Source organism: Myotis lucifugus, unplaced genomic scaffold (assembly GCF_000147115.1).
Source record: "Myotis lucifugus unplaced genomic scaffold, Myoluc2.0 scaffold_266, whole genome shotgun sequence".
Lineage (NCBI taxonomy): Eukaryota > Metazoa > Chordata > Mammalia > Chiroptera > Vespertilionidae > Myotis > Myotis lucifugus.
This window is the reverse complement of record NW_005871314.1, coordinates 1,229,890-1,249,708: the sequence shown is the minus strand read 5'-3', so window position 1 is coordinate 1,249,708 and position 19,819 is coordinate 1,229,890. Positions and strand designations below refer to the sequence as shown.

Sequence of the window (19,819 nt, the reverse complement as noted above, 5' to 3'; positions counted from 1 at the left end):
GAACAATAACCCATAAACTTAATAAAACATTTTATTTGAATGTTATCAGTATATAGGATATTTGTAATTCCCCATAATTTTTTGTAGAATAACCAAAAAGAAAGTAGAATTCACCAGTTCTATATTTATTCATTGTTTCCCCTATGTATTTTCAATATAATGAAATATGATTTTAAAAGCACAAGTTTGCTAATGTTTAGTCTTTTCATGGAAAATATGATAGTATCAATTTGTAATATACAGATTATAGGCTTCATTTATACATGCTATAATTTCAAAAGCATTTTCTTTTTTAAACAGTTTTAAACATAATTATGAAGTTTTAATCAAAATTAAAATAGGTAGAATACATCTGTTAATCCTTATCCATTGAATGAAGCAAAACTGGGTTTTACTATAAAATAAATTCCTTAGCTACTTAGTTATACAAACAGACATAATTATTAGAATGCAATGTATTTATCTGCTGAGCCAATACATTACTAGAAACTTAAACAAGTTTATATGTACTTTTTCCACTAAAATACTTAATGGCTATTTCCAATGCACTCTGCAACGGCTCTAAGACAAATGCTTCTTTTAAAGTATATTTTAAAAGACAGTATTATTGTGGAACAAGCTTCTTTTCTACTTAGCAACTGAGAACATAAGCTTTTCAGCCCTATTTTGGTTATACTGAAATCCTGGTAAAATATTTAAATATAAATCCCTCCTAACTAATTTTATTTACCAGCATTTTAATGCATATTCTAATATGACCCCCTTTTTTTTTTAGGAGTCCAAAAAGTTTCTCCTTTCACATTTAAAATTATGAGTCACAAGCACATGAAAGATTTAGTTTCTTTAGCAAATAGGGCTAAACGCTCAGTTTTCTTAGATAGCAAAAACTAATCCTGTACGCAAAAAGCACAGATAACATATGAATGTCTTTCCAAAACTTCTATGTATATCAGAAATAAAAACATGTACCAACTTTTTCATAGAGATTTTTCTATTTTAGTTAATTGCTATTCTAATCAGGATTAGAGCAAGAGAGCAAAAGGAAAAAGTTAATAAGAGTAAAGTGGGTGATGAGTTAAGAGTAAACTGAAAGTTCAAGGATTCCCTCTTAGAGAACAGTAGGCTTAAAAAGAACAACAAAAAAAGTTATACCTGATATGAAAGGTGCGATTTCACCAAGTGCAATACATTGCTAATTAGGCCATATTTTTGAAATAATAAAAGAAAAGAAGGCTCATTTGCTCATGAAGCCTTACAAAGCTGCTTTACAAAGCTCGATGCCTCTGTAGTTATACAAGCCAATGTTTGCTTTTTTTTTTTTTTTAGTTTGTTTTGGTTTGGATTTTTGTTTGTTTTGTTTTTGAGCAGGAAAGTCTCATTTTTTTTTCATCACTGTTGCATGGAGTGGGACACACTCAGGTTTCTTTTTTTGCATTTTTTTCTTCAGGGCTCCTGCTATTTCTTGCAAAAAGGACCAGGGTGCTCGTCTTCTTTTTCTTCCTTCTCGGTATTCCAGGCACAAAGCACTGCGCAGAAGCTGCACCAATCCTTGCCGGCCCTGGCGGCATAGTGGTCGAAGGTGGGAGAGACCAGGAATCCTTCCAGGCTGTGCTGACTTTAGAAATGAGGATTGCACACGTTGGTCTCCTGAACCAAAAGGGTGAGGAGGCAGGGTGCCAGTTTGCTACATTGCTGCAGTGATCTCATGATCACCGCTGCTGTCGTCCTGTTTGCCCAGTTCAAATGCCTGTTCATTATAAACCAAAAAAAAAAAAAAAAAAACCCACAAAGAAAAACAAAAAACAAAAAAAAACTCCTTGGATTCTTCAGCAAGCAGAAATGATACGAACATTAAAAAAAAATCAGCAGTAAGAAAAGGCAAAAAACCGAAATGCACAACACACAATTTTAGGATTCACTTGTTATGCCTCAATATTCTGTTTATATTTTCCCCCCCTTTTTTTCCTTTTCCTATTTAGAGATAAGCAGCAGAATTTATCAGGCGTGAAAGGGACAGCCTCCTGGTGGCCTGCCAAAAACCCAGAATAAAGGCGAAGTTGTGCTTCAAAGCTCAGTCGCTTGCTGAGTCTGGCTAAAGTCAAGTATTAAGATCCACCATTTTCTGAGCCGGGCTAGAAAAGAAGAAAAAAGTCAGGACGGTTGCTGCTCTCCAAGTCTCCGTTGGCACCATCACAAAATCTCAGTCGTAAGGTCACATGATTCTCTGCCAAATGTAGAGTGCGTTCCCATCAACCATTCTGCTGATACTGCGAAGGCAGCTATTGTCTCGTTTAGACCCAAAGTTCAGCCCACTCTTCATTGAATTAGCTGGAAAAAAAACGCATCACCTTTGGGGGCTGGGAGTCATGGAAACGTCTACCTGGCAAGCTGCCCACTTTTTCTGCCCATCAACCAGAGATGGAATTGTGCTGCCTAATGCAATGATGACTTGGAATGTGAAGAGTCGTCCAAAGTGAATCTGATTCTTGCAATGCCTGTTTGCACAGAAAACTCTGGCTTCTTGTAGTTCAGGGGCGGGGAGGGAAGAATCTTTCCTACTAAATGTAGCAAAAAAAAAAAAAAAGGTCTGAACATGCCTACTCTGCAACTTTATTTCACAACACACCCAAATGGCTCTCAAATGAAAAGACTGACCGCCTGCAAGTTTTCTAAGTTTAAGGCACCCTTTCTCTGTTTCCTTTTCCTCACGATTGAACGCAACAAGCAACACGCCCAGGACATTTGTTTTCATTTCTCGCATTAAGATTTAAAAGCTCGGAGAGTCTTCTTGCGTTTTATTACTTTCTGATTTAATCTGGTGCTGATTTTGTCCTACATGGCCACGATATCCACTGGCAGCAGTGGGGACGCATGATTGCTGCCATCTCCCTCCAAGTGGCCCCCCGAGAGAAGAGCCAGTTGTCTCTTAGACCACACAAAACCCTGCGACTGGGTCCCGTGGTAATCTCATCGCCACCTAGCACAGCTGCTGTGCTTGTTTGCTGAGATTGACTCATGGAAGAAGTGCTCTTTCTGTTCCTTCACAAGCTACAGTTTGCCTGTCTTGCATGAAAGATGCCTTTGAAAGATGCAGGGAGTGTATCAACAGCTCTTAGGCAATAAAATGAAACGGTTCCCCCTCCCCAGTGAATTTCCATTCTAGCAGGAGACCAAAGTTCCCATGGACAAACATTTCCATACTTTCTTAACAAAAGTACAGTGAATTAAATCTTTCACCATTTCCTTGAGCAGAATCTAAAGCCAAGCGGAAAAGCAAGTCTTACTAGTATTTAAACCAAACATAGTCAGTAATATCGAAAAGAATCATGTTCTCCTACCTGCATTAAAAAAAAAATGTTTTGATGATGGGAGGGTCTTTATCTAAAGTATAATTTTGTTTGCAAAAAATAAAGTTATATTAAGGGCTTTACAAAATGATGGACTAATGTTACCCCTCTTCCGTGTACACACACACTTTGCATAATGCATGACAAAGATATAAAAAGATAACCAAACCATGACTTGCCTAATAAAAGAAAATCATCCAAAAAATTCAAGGATCTAAGAAACATATCCTAAAAATGGTCTGTGGTCTTTTTTAGTATCATGTTTTTTAAGGTCATTTTCTTTAGAAGCAAAAGGAATGAAATGTGCACACACACACACACACACACACACACACACATACCCCAATACACACAAGAACTACTAGTATTCTGGTGTCTTCCTTATTTGTAATTAAAAAAAAATTCTAAAGCGTAAAACAAAAACTAACATATGTGCGGAAATTAAAATTGCTTTTATCTAGATGGTGAAATTCTGGACAAATTTTGCTCATGTCCTAACATGTGCTTAGAGTGCCTGGTAGGGAATCAAGCATGGTTTGTAGACACATGGGTCCCATGCCTCAGCACAGCAAGAAAAAAGTAGATAATCTCTAATAAAAAGGAAAAATTTTAATTGTTAGCTCTCATTCACTTTTTCAGCAGATATTTATTAAGTAAGTATAATAAGCACAGGGGAACAGTAATGAATCACATGGGCAAGCCCCAAGTGGCAGTCATTCAGGAAGAACTTTCAAGTGAGAAAAATTCACTTCTAAATAAGTATTGCTAGTCCGGAGGGAGCATTTATTGGCGTCAAACTAGCCAAGAAACATACTAGTATAAATTGGAAAGTGGAAGTGAAATGGATATTAAAAAACAAATTAGAGATAGAGATGCATTCTCTGTCTTGTTTTCTCTTTTTAACACAAAATTTACTCATCAGTTTTTCATAACTGCTTAACTTCCTTACAGAACCTAATGTGAAAATTGTATATTATCCTCTCAATTTAAAAAATGAAATAAAAGAGAAAAGAAAAAGAAACAGGAAACGTTCTCTTTCAGGAAGATGGAATAGACTTAGTTTTTCCTAATACTATTGCTAAATACAACTAAAAACAATCCTGGACATAATATAGAAAACATATGTAAGGAGACTTGGAAAGATGGAGAGAAGACGACAGACCAATCAGGGACCTCAGGACCCAAAGAACTACATGGTGGTGAGGTCTCTGGATTTCATTTTTGCCTCAGATACCCAAAGCTTGCAGCTGAGGAAGTCTGGGACCCAGAGATACCAACTGGTCCAGCCCAGCAAAAGACTGCCCTTTCTAGATGAAGGACCAGGGAAGGGCAATATCTAGAAAGACATCATTTTGCTCCAAACACCACAGAAACACAAACCCCACCCCTGCAAAGTCCCAATGAGAAGCCTAATGACCCAGCCTTGCTGGACTCAAACAAAGCACCCCAACCTTCTCTCCCTAACCCCAGGTAGTATTGGGAAGCCTGAGTAGGATTTGAAACCTTCATTCCTATCAGGCGGTCCCACACCCGTCATAATATAGTGCCAGTGCAGAGACTACAATAAGGAGCCTGGACTTGCATCACAGCTCAACAGTAATGAGGCACCCTTCATCAATCCTGTTACGGCTGTATCAAACAGAGGAGGCCTAGTGGAAAGTCAAGACCTTAGAAATTTCCCAGCAGCAACAATGCTACCTCCTCCTCCTCCAACCTATAAGGTGCCAAGGTAGGCCACAATGGGAATAGCAACAAACCACTCCCCCACTTCTAGCCAGGGAGAGGATGACTGGAGGCCTATTGGGGGACAGAATCCCTCACCCCACCCAGCAGGGACATGAAACCCTTCTACTTAGGTGTTAATGGTGGCCGCAGGGGGAGACGTGGACTTCTACCTACACCTGGCAGTGACAAAGTGTACTCAACTTTCTCTGCATCCAGTGTCTGATAACATGTACCCAAAACATCCAGATTTCAATTGAAAATCACTTCTCATACAAGAAGCAGGAAAAGCTCAAAGTAAATGTAAAACAATAATCAAGATGATAGAGATATTAGAATTATCTCACAAAGATTGTAAAGCAATTATGAAAACGTTTTAATGAGCAATCTAATGAGCAATCATGAACATGGTTGAAACATCTTTTAAAATAATTAAAACAATTAGCAAGATCAAAGAAGATATAAAGAACAACCAGATGGAAATTATAGAACTGAAAAATACAATAATGGAAATAAAAAAGCGAAGAGGGAAAAAAAATCAGTGATCTGAAGGATAGAGCAATAGCAATTCCCAAATCTGAACCACACAGAGAAAATATACTTTAAAAAAAGTAAACAGAGACTAAAAGCAAATGTGTAATATAAGAAAAGATAGAACATCAATCTATTATGCAAATATTCATTAAAGCAGAAGTAATAACATTAATATCAAACAAAAGAGACTTTAATACAAAGAAAATTATCAGAATCAGAGGTAAACATCATAAAATTATTAAAAAAAGACAATCCATCAGGAAGACATACAAACCCTGAACACAAAAAAACAAACAAACCTGTAAAATGCAGAGTAAAAACTGGTGAATAGAAAAGAAAAAGACAAACCCATGATTATAATTGTAAACTTCAACACAGCTCTTGCAACAACTAGACAGAAAATTTGCAAGAATACAGAGCTCAAGGACATCATCAACCAGTAGGATCTAATAACATTTTTTAGAATGTTCTACCCCCAAATAGCAGAACACAAATTGTTTTAAAGTTCCCACCAACATATTCCAAGATAGGCCATATTCTGGTCCATAAAAAAAATCTCAACAAATACAAGGTATAGTTATACCTTGTATTTTTGGACCATAATGAAATCAATCTAGAAACCAATAATAGAAAAATAACAGAAAAATCTCCAAATACTCGGAAAGTAATCAACTTATTTCTGAACAATCCATAGGTTAAAGAGGAAGTCTCAAGGGAAAAAATACACTGGAGTGAATGAAAATACAACATAACAAAATATGTGGGATGCAGCCACAGCAGTGGTCAGGGGACAAACTGATAGTACTAATTGCATACATTAGGAAAGAGAAAAAGTCTCAAATCAATAATCAAAGTTCCAACCTTAAGAACCAAGAAAAACAGCAAAGTCAATCCTATATAATAAAAGGCTAATATTCAAATCGACTGAACAGCAGGACAACTGGTCACTATAACACACACTGACCACCAAGGGGCAGACGCTCAATGCAAGAGCTGCCCCCTGGTGGTCAGTGCATTCCCACAGGAGGAGGGCCACCCAGCCAGAAGCCAGGCTCACAGCTGGCGAGCACAGAGGTGGAGGCAGGAGAAAGCATAAGAAGTGACGGCTTAGGCCCATGGGGAGCGGGCCTAAGCTGTCAGTCAGATATCCCCTGAGGGCTCCCAGACTGCGAGAGGTCACAGGCCATGCTGAGGGACACCCCAAGTGTACAAATTTTCATGCACCGGGCCTCTAGTCTGAAATAAGGAAGGAAAGAAGTATTAAGGATAAGAGCACAAATAAATGAAATTGAAAACAGAAAAACAATAGAGAAAAATCAGTGGAGCCATGAGTTAGTTATTTAAAAAGCTCAATAAACGTGGTAAACCTCCAGTAAGACTAACAAATAAAACAGAAGACGCAAATTACCAACTTTAGGAATGAAGTAGGCTATATCATTACAGATCCTGTAGATATCCTAAGATAATAAGAAAGGGAAAACTACAAACACTAACCCTCAGAACTTAACTTAGATATAGTGTACCAATTGTTCAAACTACAAATTACAACTTACCCAATATGAATTGGAATATTTGAATAGCCCTATAACTATTGAGAATATTAAATTTGTAATTTAAAAACTCCCTCTAAAGAAAATCTCAATTCCAAGATGGTTTAGGTGAATAATTCTAATATATATATTTTTTTAAGCTTTAACACCAATTCTACACAGTTTGGAGGGAAAACAGAAGGAAAGTCCCAATTTATTTTATGATAATTATATTATCCTGACAAATACAGTATAAAAAGAGAAAAGTATAGACCAATATCCCCCATAAATATAAACTCAAATAATCTTAATAGTATATGTGCAAATAGAATTTAGCAATATATAAAAATAATTATATATCATGGCCATTTGAGGTTTGTTCCAGAGTTGCAAGTCTGGTTCAATATTCCAAAATCAATCCATATAATTGACCTCATTAACAAACTAAAGAAAAAAAAATCACTCAATGATATCAATGGATACAGAAAAAAACATTTGACAAAATTCAGCATCTATTCATGATTAAAACCTCTCTGATAAGTAGGAACAATGGGGATCCCCACAATTTGGTAAAGATATTCTACAAAAACACCCTACACTTATTATTTTATTTATTTATTTTTGTTAATCCTCACCCAAGGATATTTTTCCATTGAGCTTTAGAAAGAGTGGAAGGGAGGGGCTGAGAGACAGAAAGAGAGAAATATCAACGTGGGAGAAACACATCTGTTGGTTGTCTTTTGCACACGCCCAGACTGGGTATCAAGCCTACAACCCAGGTATGTGTCCTTGACTGGAATCAGACCCTTCAGTCCATGGACTGACACTCTATTCACTGGGCCAAACTGGTAGGGCACATTATTTTTAATGTTAAAAGACTAAATATTGTCTCTCTAAGATCATCAGTGAGGCAGGATGATCTTTCTCATCACTCATATTCAACATAGTGCTACAAGTTTCATTCTAGCTAGTGCAATAACACATGAATAAATAATAAATAAATAAATAAATAAATAAATAAGGGGAAATATAATGCTAATTAAAAAAACTCCATAAATGAAATATTTAGGTATAGATATTTTTAAAAATGTACTGAATTTGTATGCTATAAAAACTCTAAAATGCTGATTAAAAAAAACCTAAGAGCTCTGGAGAGACTTTTTTTTTTTATGGATTGTAGGTCTCAGCATAGTAAAGATGTCAATTCTTCCCAAATTGATTTATAGGTTTAATAGAATTTCTATCAAAACCCCAAGATTTTTTGTAAAGCTAGGTAAAATTGTTCTAAACTTTAAATAGAAATGCAAAGAAACTTGAATAGCTGAAACATTAGGAAAAATATCTTAGAAGGAATTATCCAATTTCAAGACTTACTATATAATATATTACTTAATATACTAATATTAAGCATAATAAATATCTATATAATATATTATTAATCAGAAATATAGCAATAGATTACCATTTGACTGTTATCAAGACTGTATGGTCTTGGTAGAGGAATAGGTACATTGATCAATGGAACAGAACAGAAAAACCTAGAAATAAACCCCCCACATATATGCTCAACTGATTTTATTTTTGACAAAGATGCAAAACTTATTTAATAGAAGAAAAATAGTCTTTTCCACAAATGGTGCTGCTGGAGTAATGGATATCCATTGGCAAAACCAACCAACCAAACAAAAAACAACGAAAAACAAACAAACAAATGGCACGAGAGAGAGCTTTTTGATATCTATCACATATCATATAAAAATTAATTCAAAATGGTCACAGACTAAAAGTTAACATAAAACTATAAAATAACATAGAACAAAGTCTTTGGAATCTGAGCCTGTGCAAAGAGTTCCTAGAACTGACCCCAAAATCACAATCCATAAAGAAAAATAGATAAATTGGTCTTCATTGCAATTAAAAAATTTTTGCTCCACAAAGGACTCCATTAAGAGGATGGGAAGAGAAGCTAAAGGTGGAAAGAAAATATTTTCAAACCTCATGTCTGAAAAGGAACAGTGTCTAGAAAATATAAAGAACTCTCACAACTCAACGGTAAAAAATAAAACAATCCAAATGGAAAATGGGCAAAAGATAAGAAGAGACACTTTATCTATGAGGATACACAGACGGCAAATAATCACAACAAAAGGTGTTAATAATCATTATCCATTAGGAAAATGCAAATTAGAATCACAATAAAATACCACTACACACCTCCTAGAAGAGCTAAAACAAAAAACGAAAAACTAGCGACAACAGTAAACATTGGTGAAGGTACTGGACCACTTAAACTATTGCTGAATAGAATGTAAAATGGTACAGCAACTCTGGAAAAGTTTGGCGTATTTTATTTTAAAAAACTAAACATATGTTTTCCATAAGACCCCACAATTTGACTCTTGGGCATTTATCCCAAAGAAATGAAAGTTTATGTTCATGCAGAAACATGTACATGAGTGTTTATAGCAGCTTTTTTCATATTAGTCAAAAACTGAAAACAACCCAGATGTCCTTGAACTGATGAGTAGTCAAACAAACTGGTACATCCATGCCATGGGCTACAACAAGGAACAAAATATTGATACACTCTTCTGAATGATTTCAAGAGAATTATGCTGAATGAAAAAAGCCACTTTTCAAAGGTCACATTCTCTATGATTCCATTTTTAAATCCTTGAAATGATAAAAGTATAGGAATAGAAACAGATTAATAGTTAAAGAGTTAAGTCTGGTATGGAAGGGGGAGAAAAGTGGGTGTGGGTATAAAAGAACAATATGAGGAATCTTTATGGGGATGGAAATATTTTATTTCTTGACTGTATCGATGTCAATACCTAGGTTGTGGTATTGTACTACAGTTTTCAAGATGTTTGGGGAGAACTGGGTAAATAATACAAGGTACCTCTCTGTTTATGCCTTGCAACTGCATAGGAGTTATTAAAAATAGTTTATTGTATTTTTTTAGGTAATAAATATACCAAGGCAACTGCCCTGGCTGATTGTTTGCACTGCTATTGTGTTATTGTAAAGAAAACACTCCTGGAAAAATCTGAATGTACTCTTGTTTTATTTGGACTTGAAATCCCAGAACAATATTCTGTAAACAATAATTTGATCAGCTAGGAAAATTGGCTAATAAAATTTTTCAAAACAGGGGTCAGCAGAATTTATGTAAAAGGATAGATAATAAACGCTTTAGGCGCTGCATGTCATATGGCCTTTGTTGAACCTGCTTGACTCTACTACTGAAGTATGAAAATAGTCATAAACCACAAAAAAATGAAGGAATGTGGCAGTGTTCCGATCAAACTTTTTTTATGGACAGCAAAATTTAATTCATCAATTTTCTCATACAAAATATGTGCTTTTTTTTCCCCCAACATGAATTAATGTAAAAACCATTTTTAGCAAGTAGATTTTACAAAAACAGGTAGTGGATTTGGCCTGCTGCATACAGTTTGCTGACTTCTGAGCTAAATTACTTTTTTTGGAATCTTCTATTGTGTCATGATTCCGTTTGGTTTCCTTTTCATTTTCTTCTACATCTTCTACATTGCAAAGTCGCTAACTCCTCCCACTCAGGAGTTCCCCTCACTGTCCTTCCGTCTATGTTTTCTTTTCTCATGTTGTCAAGGGATACAAACAGAAGTTTTACTGCTAAAATGTGGAGCTTTGACAAAGTAAAAAATGGGATAAAGTTATCTTCCCAATATAAACAGTTTAATTTTTTTATAATTTTACTGAGAAATAGTGCTGCCTATTATAGGGCTTCTTTGATGACCCATGTCTTGATAATCATTAAAAAAGAAAATTACATGAGGCAAAGTACTTAAAACATTCAAATTTATCTAGCCCAGAAGTTGACAATCTATACATATAAAAAGTCAGTGACTTAGAATGAATGATGTAATGACCGCACGACCAGTTGATATGACACCCACTGTGGCCAGCAAACCCACCTGATCTGATCAGGGGGTGGGGCTAGCCGGCCAACCTTCTGCAGCCCCTCCCCCCTAGCTGGCCCTGCCCCTGATTGGCCTCTCCCACCCCAATTGAGGGCAGGGTGGCCAGCCAACACCCCGTGGCCCTTCCCCCTGGCCAGCCTCACCCTGATTGCCCCCACACTCCAATAGGGGGCGGGCCGGCTGGCCAACTTCCTGCAGCCCCTCCACCTGGTCAGCCCCACTCCCAATGGGCTCCCACCACCCTGATCAGCCCTCAGCCCCTCCCCCAAGCCAGGTCTGCCCCCAATTGGCCCCCTCACACCAATCGTGGGTGGGGCTGGCCGGCCAACCTCCCATGGCCCCTCCCCTGGCTGTTGACCCCCTGATCGGCCCCCCCCCCCCCCCCATTCAGGGTTGAGGCAGGCCAGCCCACCACCCCACAGGCCCCTCCCCCAATGGCCAGCCACACTCCTGATCAGCCCCCACCATCCCGATTGGGCCTGCGGCCCCTCCCCCCAGCCAGCTCCACCCCCAACTGGCCCCCTCACACCAATCGTGGGTGGGGCTGGCCGGCCAACCTCCCATGGCCCCTTCCCCGGCTGCTGACCCCCGATCATCCCCCCCATCCCATTCAGGGGCAGGGCCATCTGGCCCACTACCCATGGCTGGCCCCATCCCCAATTATCCCCCCCACCCCAATCAGGGGTGGGGCCTGCCAGCCAATCGTCTGTGGCCCCTCCCCCTAGTCAGCCTGGCCCTGATTGAGCCCTGATCAGAGTGGGCCGGCCCAGCCAGCCAACCTCCCACCGTCTCCTCCTCCTGACAGGCCTGGCTCGATCCACCGATTGGGGCTGGGCAGGCCAGACCCTACCCGTGCATGAATTCGTGCACTGGACCTCTAGTATATACATAAAATGGCTATAAGAAACAGTGTGGTATGTTGTGGTTGCAGGTATTCCTTGCATGGTGATGGTTAGGGAGTGAGAGAGAACAGAGGTGGCATTAAAAAGCAGGGGAGAGCGGAGATAGTATCTCATGACAGTAAAAATGAGGCTGAAATTGTTAAATTAATTCAACAAGGAGGCCATTAGTCTGGGGTGGCTTTGATGCCATATAGTCTTTAAACAAACAAAAACCTCAAGGTTAAGATATGGAAGATATGGAAAACTAAGGACAACTAATCACAACCAACCAACTAGACCTTCCCAAATAAGGCAACTGCCAAACAATTCCCTTGCTTTGTCTTCTCCATGAAAGTATTTTCCCTAGAAGTGTCTTAGCTCCTCTCACCACTTCTGGTTTCGTGCTGCACAACTGGAATCAATTTTTGCTCAAATAAACTCAAAATGTTTAATGTGCCTCAGTTAACCTTTTAAAAAAAATAAACTTAAATCAGGGAAAAATAAAACCACGTGAAGCACAAAGAAAAATTCAAAAGCAAAGCCAAGGTGGGAGGAAGGATAGTAAATAATCACTTGTATTTTCTTGAAGTCAAAATAGTCCTTGGAGGCCATGTGGGTAAAAGGGTAGGCATCTACTAGAATCATTATTTTTCTGAAAACTAAGGTTTTTCCCCCACAAAATTATGCTTAATTAATGACACTATAAAAAGCAATTAAATCATATAAATGAAAACTCTCTGAAGTCCTGAGACAATATTGTCTAGAATTTCCTTCAAAAATTAGAATGAGTAGATGGAGAACAAAGCCCTTTGTTTTAATTTACTGACTTCAAATAATTAATGTAGAAAATAAATTGCTTCTTATTTTTACCCTCCTGATCAACTACACACCAAGACTCATTAAAAACTCATGACCATTCATTATCTTTGTATCAAATGGGAGAGGATGAAAAGTTTTAAATAAACATGATTTCTTATAATACTGACCATAAAGCAAAATGAGGTTTGCCATTACTGATATCAGTTAATATGTATACTTAAAAGTCATGTGAAAACCCTGTAATAAATAGATGTATAGAGAAATATTAATTATTATTGAGCACTCTCAAATTATAGGCCTTGTTCTAAGCAATTTATGTGAATTGATTCAGCTCATTTATGTGTGCTTGATTATACTAGATAATTATGCTAGTGTAACGCTACCCATGATGTGGCAGAAAGAGTGCTGTTTTTAAGTGTTTGGTAACACTGGTGTTTTAAGTGGCTTAGGGTTCTAACCATTACTTTTGCAGTAACTATGGAATTGCACATTTCAATTTTTATTTTTCCAAAACACAGAAATTGAATAACATGCAATTTTCAGTATATGGGTCTTTTCTAAGTAATTAAAAAATGCCTCATTTGCTGCTTTTGAATATCTGATTCTTCTCAGATCTAGAGATTTGGCCCACAAGTAATTAGCAGATTCTTTAGGGCTTTGACTGATTTAAGAATTTGGGGTACTAAGATCATCCCCCTGAAAGCACACAAACCAGATTACAGGGGTTAGAAATAAACGGATTTAAGATTAAGAACAAAATTCAAGCTCGTAAATTCAAAGAGTATATCATAAGCACTCATCTTCCAGGGGACTTTTAATAGGTTTACTACTATTGTATTAAGAGTTTGGAATGATAAATTATATCACGTTTAAAATGAATAAATTTGTGTAGTTAGAAATGATGTAGACTGGTAAAACTGTTAGTTGTCTTATTGATGAGACTTTATTTAAAGTGACCATTTATTTTAGATATGCATGGCATTTCATTTCCTGGTTCACATAGCAAGTGAGGCTCATATATTAAGTACGGAAGTTTTGGAAATCTGGCATCCTTCTTGCCCACTTAGTGGCTCTGTTCTATATATTAACTAATTTTAGATTTCATGGCAATGAAGGGCTTTAAGAACCGGTTTAGAAAAATGGACATTTGTACTAGAAGGGTTAAGCAACAAAGACAGAAATAGCCAAGATATTTCTTTTCACTTAATGGGAAGCTTCACAAGGGTACTCTTGACTTGATATCAAATGTTCATATGACTTTGTCAGTTGCATCCCTGGAAGTAAGTGGTAAAGCCCTTGGACAGCACATTCTACCTTTGAAAAGTCCCATATGACCTGACTCATATACTGTCCATTACTGACACTTTTTAAAAATATGTATATATTATTTTTTTTTTTTTTTTACAGAAAGGAAGGGAGAGGGATAGAGAGTTAGAAACATCGATGAGAGAGAAACATTGATCAGCTGCCTCCTGCACACCCCCTACTGGGGATATGCCCGCAACCAAGGTACATGCCCTTGACCGGAATCGAACCTGGGACCCTTCAGTCCGCAGGCCGACGCTCTATCCACTGAGCCAAACCGGTTAGGGCCATTACTGACACTTTAAAATAATTTTGCTTTTAGATAAAATTGTCCTCAACCTCCCTACTAACTTGTGGCTGTGCTGGTGTAATATCATCTTCCAGGTTTGCAAATCCTCTGTATGTGTGATGACAGATTCTCTTTAAAGGGGTTGGGTTGAACCAAGAGTGGGCAGAATTAGCAAAACATGGATTATTCATATGCCGCCATCTGTATTCGAATGTGTTAAATTTACCCCAGATCTATCATGGGAATTCTCCAGATTATTGTCATCTTGGTGGCCATTGATCTGACTGCCTCTTTCATTTTTTTGTCTCCTTCACCTCTCTAGGAGAACCAAATGAAAATTCCATGAGATGCTTACAAGTGGAATCATCTCAGGGGTTACAGAAGGAATTCACTGCTCATATTGTTGTTGCAAACTTTTCTCCATTTGATATCAAGAAATATTCCCATGCCTTCCAAATGCTTACAATCTTGTGGAAATGATAAAACATGTCAAAGTGTTTTTAACATAAGGCTGTTTTTTACTCTAACTCACAGGGGTGGGGAACATCTGGCCTGGGGGCTGTATAAGGCCAGTGAAATCATTTGGTCTGGCTCTGCCAAGGCATTAGGGGTGAGTTAATTAAATGTTTGACCAAATATAGCTGGCTAATTTTTAAGTAGACAATTTTGTATAGCCAGCGAATGCTGTTATGAATATACAAATGGCCCTTGTCAGAAAAAATGTTCCCCACGCCTGCAACAGGTTATGACATTTGTCATATGTACCTTTAAAAGTATAATGTGGAGACATGGTGACAAAATGTAATGTGGTATCCAGGAAGGGGTCCTAGAACAGTAAAAGGATATGAGGCAAAATCTAAGGAAATTCGGATAAAGTATATAGACTGTAGTTAATTGATCATGTGTCAATATATGTTCATTAATTGTGACAACTGTATAATACTAATGCAAGATGTTAACCATGGAGAAACAGGGTGGGATGAATGGGACCACTATCTTTGCAATATTTCATGAATATAAAACATTTAAAATAAAAATTTCATTGAAAAAAAGTAGAATGTGGTTGAAACAGGTATAAAGAGAAATTTGGGTGACAAGGGGTAAAAACAAAACATAGAAAAGCTTTATGCACACTTAGACATTGACGGTTAAATAAAAACCTGGAAATTAAGAACAATTCTGTGACATTGTTCAAAATTCATTCTGTGCTTTAAGTATTAAAATAATAATATACTTGATAGGATGTATTGCAAAGCTTTGTCTGACATTCAGTGTGGTGGCATCTAGAAGGCTCTAAAGAAGTCAGCTTTTAGTGTAGTATCTATTTTAGTTCACAGGCAGTAGCATACCCAGTTTGGGGCAGAAGATAGAAAGGAAAAAGATAAAGTTCCAGGTGAGTGTAATAAATCATCATTAGTTGTATGTTTTGCTTGATTAAATAGTATAAGTATTCTATAAGGTAGACTATGTATCAAATCTATGCTTTCAAAATAATTGTGAAATTTATTTCTAATGAATAAACTCCACTAATTGTTCATTCAAATGTGTTTTCTTATTATTTGAAAACTAGAGGCCCTATGCACGAAATTCATGCAAGAGTAGGCCTTCCTTCACCCAGCTTCTGGCACCAGCTTCCCTCTGGCACTCAGGACCTGAGCTTCCCTCGCAGCCTTGGCTTCATCCGAAAGGTTGTCCTGAAGGACATCTGGTCTAATTAGCATATTATGCTTTTATTATTATAGACTAGTGGCCCAGTGCACGAAATTCGTGCACAGGGGAGGATGTGTTCCTAGCCTGGCTTGCACCCTCTCCAATTTGGGACCCCTCGAAAAATGTCCTGCCAGTTTACAGGGATCGGGCCTAAATCAGCAGTCGGACATCCCTCTCATAATCCAGGACTGTTGGCTCCTAACCGCTCACCTGCCTGCCTGCCTGCCTGATTGCCTCTAACCACTCTGCCTGCCGGCCTGCTTGGGCCCAACTGCGCCCCCCCCCCCACCAGCCTGATCAACTGCCCCCCTTGCTGGTCTGCTCGCCCCTACTTTCCTTCCCCACTGGCCTGCTCATCCCCAACCATCACCCTGCTGGCCTGCTCACTCCAATCTGCCCCCCTGCTATCCCGATCACCTCCAACTGACCCCCACTAATGGCCTGCTTGCCCCCAACTGCCACCCCTGCTGGTCTGCTTATCCCCAATGGCCCCACCCCCCACCAGCCTGATCACCCACAACTGCCCTCCCCTCTTGACCTCTAACCACCTCTACCTCGGCCCCGCCACCATGGCTTTGTCCAGAAGAACATCTGGAAGGTCTCCTGGAAGGTCTCCCAGTCTAACTAGCATATTATTCTTTTATTAGTATAGTTACATTTGTCTGTAAATATGATTATGATTGCAGGTATGAGTAGGACCAGGTAAAATTTTATAGAATGGGCCTTTTATTACAGATGGTTTGCCATGTATGCATTTTTTCTAAAGAAGTAAAAATTACTTTAATAAATGTTTCAGGAAAACTTTGAGAAATTTACAGTCTCTGCTTTTCTTCCAAGAAAGTTGTCACTTTTATGCCAGAGTGAGAATTATTTGTATGCTTTGTATGTCAGCATTGGGCCTCTGTGACTGGGGGGCACTTAGCTTGACTTGAGAGTAATTATCTTGCTCACTGGCTGGGAGGGAGGGTGTGTGGCAGAGGAGATAAGTACTCAGTTCTGGATTATTCATAGATTGCTGACTTTCTGGATTGATTGTGCAAGCCCCTCCTTTTATTGATGTCCACCTTCTGTTGACAGACATCTACCCTGGGAGAGAAATGAGATGAAACTCTCTCTTTCTTGTCATTGTAAAAAGCATTTGAATTTCTAAGGTGTGATAAGGTCACCCAGCCATACACAGTCAAGGTACACATTTTCATGGAGGATGTTCCCACTCTTGAATAAATTAAAACAATTTTTTTCTTTAATTTAAACTTTCTTGTATAACTGTTTTCTTGTTACTTAAAAGATAGTTTTTTTTGAAACTGCTTCCAAAGCTTTTCAAGCTATATATGTCCTTGGAATTAATTTATAAATAAGAATTAAGCCCGGCGGGTGTGACTCAGTGTTTTAGCATTGACCTATGAACCTGAAGTCACAGTTTGATTCCAGGTCAGGCCACATGCCCAGGTTGTGGGCTTGATACCCAGTACAGGGGCGTGTAGGAGGCAGCCAATCAATGATTCTCTCTCATCATTCATGTTTCTATCTCTCTCCCTCTACCTTCCTCTCTGAATCAGTAAGAATATATTTTAAAGAGAGAGAGAAGAGTATATATGTTTGTAAATAAGAAAACATATATTTGATGCTCTTAGAAAGTCTTATTTTCTTTCATTAAAACTTGTGCTGTATAGGGAACTCCATAGGTTCTCTTAATTTGAAGAAAGTTAGAGGGAAAGGTACTAATTCAGAGTTCCTTGGGAAAATGTGTCACTTATATATTTTTTATGTTTATTTTTTTTAAATCAAAAACTGAAATATTTTCTATTCAGAAAATATATTTGGATCTAAATATCTTCTATAATTTTAACCCTAAAATATCAATTTAAATATTTTAAAAATGGTTTGGATGTTTGCTTTTCAAATAAGTTAGGTTACTGGAGTTCTACATGTTACTGGATCACCTGGGGTAATTTTCTGATTGGAAAATTAAGAATTATAGTCAGAGGGGAGGACATGAGAATTTTTAAAAAACATATTCAATTTACTTTAGAAGCCGAACCTCTCTTATCATGTGACTTGTTTTGTATGTTTGTTAAGCTATATTATCACATAAGCATTGCTGCTATTGGCACAAACAGTGACAGCTGATTCGGGTCATCTGAATGTCCACTGTCTGATTTAATTTGTATGCTCGTTTTGACTGTCATATGCTCAATCTTCAGTGGAAGTCATGAGAACATATTATTTTTGCCTGCTCCCTACTTTACGTTGGAAATATTCTTTTTTACCCAGACAGACCTTAAGTTTGATGTAAGGGATTGTTTCTGTTGCCAAATTTTTTCTTCCTTGCCAAGTAAGGGAGTTGTGAACTCTTCAGTGATGACTTCCCCAGGATATTTGCAGATGTGGTTGGGAAAAGTCATTTCATCCCGACCTTTGCATGTCAGGTGCTGGGGTGCCCAGGCTCCCACTTGCCCCGATCGCCCCAGGGATCACGTGGGGGGCCTGCCTCCGGGCTCCCGCAGCCGGCCTGCTCCCGGGCTCCCCCTCGCCCCCATCGCTGCAGGGATCACGCAGCCGGCCTGCACCCAGGAACTGCTTGCCCCAATCGCCCCGGGGATCACCTGGCAAGCCTAAATCTGGGCTCCCGCTTGCCCCGATTGGCGCGGAGATCACGCGGCCTGCGCCCCGGCTCCCCCTCACCCCATTGCCCTGGGATCACGTGGCCTACGCCCGGGCTCCCCCTCACCCCATTGCCGCGGGGATCACGTGGCCTGCGCCCCGGCTCCCGCTCACCCCATTGCCCTGGGATCACGTGGCCTGCGCCCCGGCTCCCTCTCTCCCCGATTGCCGCGGGGATCACGCGGCCTGCACCCCCGCTCCCGCTCCCCCCCATTGCCGCGGAAATCACGTGGCCTGCGCCCCGGCTCCCGCTCGCCCGGATTGCCGGGGGCCCAGCTCCCGCTCACCCCGATTGCCACGGGGTTCACGTGGCCTGCGCCCCGGCTCCCGCTCGACCCCGATTGCCACGGGGATCACGCGGCCTGCGCCCCAGCTCCTGCTCCCCCCCATTGCCGCGGGGATCACGCGGCCTGCGCCCCGGCTCCCGCTCGCCCCCATTGCCACGGGGATCACGTGGCCTGCGCCCCGGCTCCCGCTCCCCCCCATTGCTGGGGGATCACGCGGCCTGCGCCCCGGCTCCTGCGCGCCCTGATTGCCGCAGGGATCACACGGCCTGCGCCCCCGCTCCGCTCGCCGGATTGCCGGGGGCCCAGCTCCCGCTCACCCCGATTGCCACGGGGTTCACGTGGCCTGCGCCCCGGCTCCCGCTCGACCAAATTGCCACGGGGATCAACACCCCCTGCGCCCAGAGGACGAGTCGACCCGATTGCCGAGGGAAACAAAAGGGGTGAGCCTCAGCTCCAAAATACCAAATTGCCAGAAACACATACCCACCAGCGACGAGGGGGAAGGGTAGCACAGAATGCCACAGTCCCGGGGTTGTAGACGCCCACAATGCACAAGCGAGCGCAGACGCAGCCCACACCACGTCGCGGGATGAGAGGAAGACAGGGGGGACGAGGCACCACATTGACCGGGTTCCCACACCACCCCAATCACCGAAGACGCCATACTCCCCGCCTGAGGAAGAGCAGAGAGGATTTCTAGTAATAGCTACACTACTTTCTGTGCGTGTCGAGTGACGAGAGCTCCAAAAAGTTGGAATAAAATGACA

At 39.9% G+C, this 19,819-nt stretch overlaps 1 long non-coding RNA gene across 2 annotated transcripts in view; it reads right to left on the bottom strand.

Annotated features, from left to right (window-relative positions):
• Window positions 1-19,819, bottom strand: part of LOC111828019 — a 151,745-nt gene that overhangs the window by 47,246 nt on the left and 84,680 nt on the right. The window lies entirely within an intron of this gene.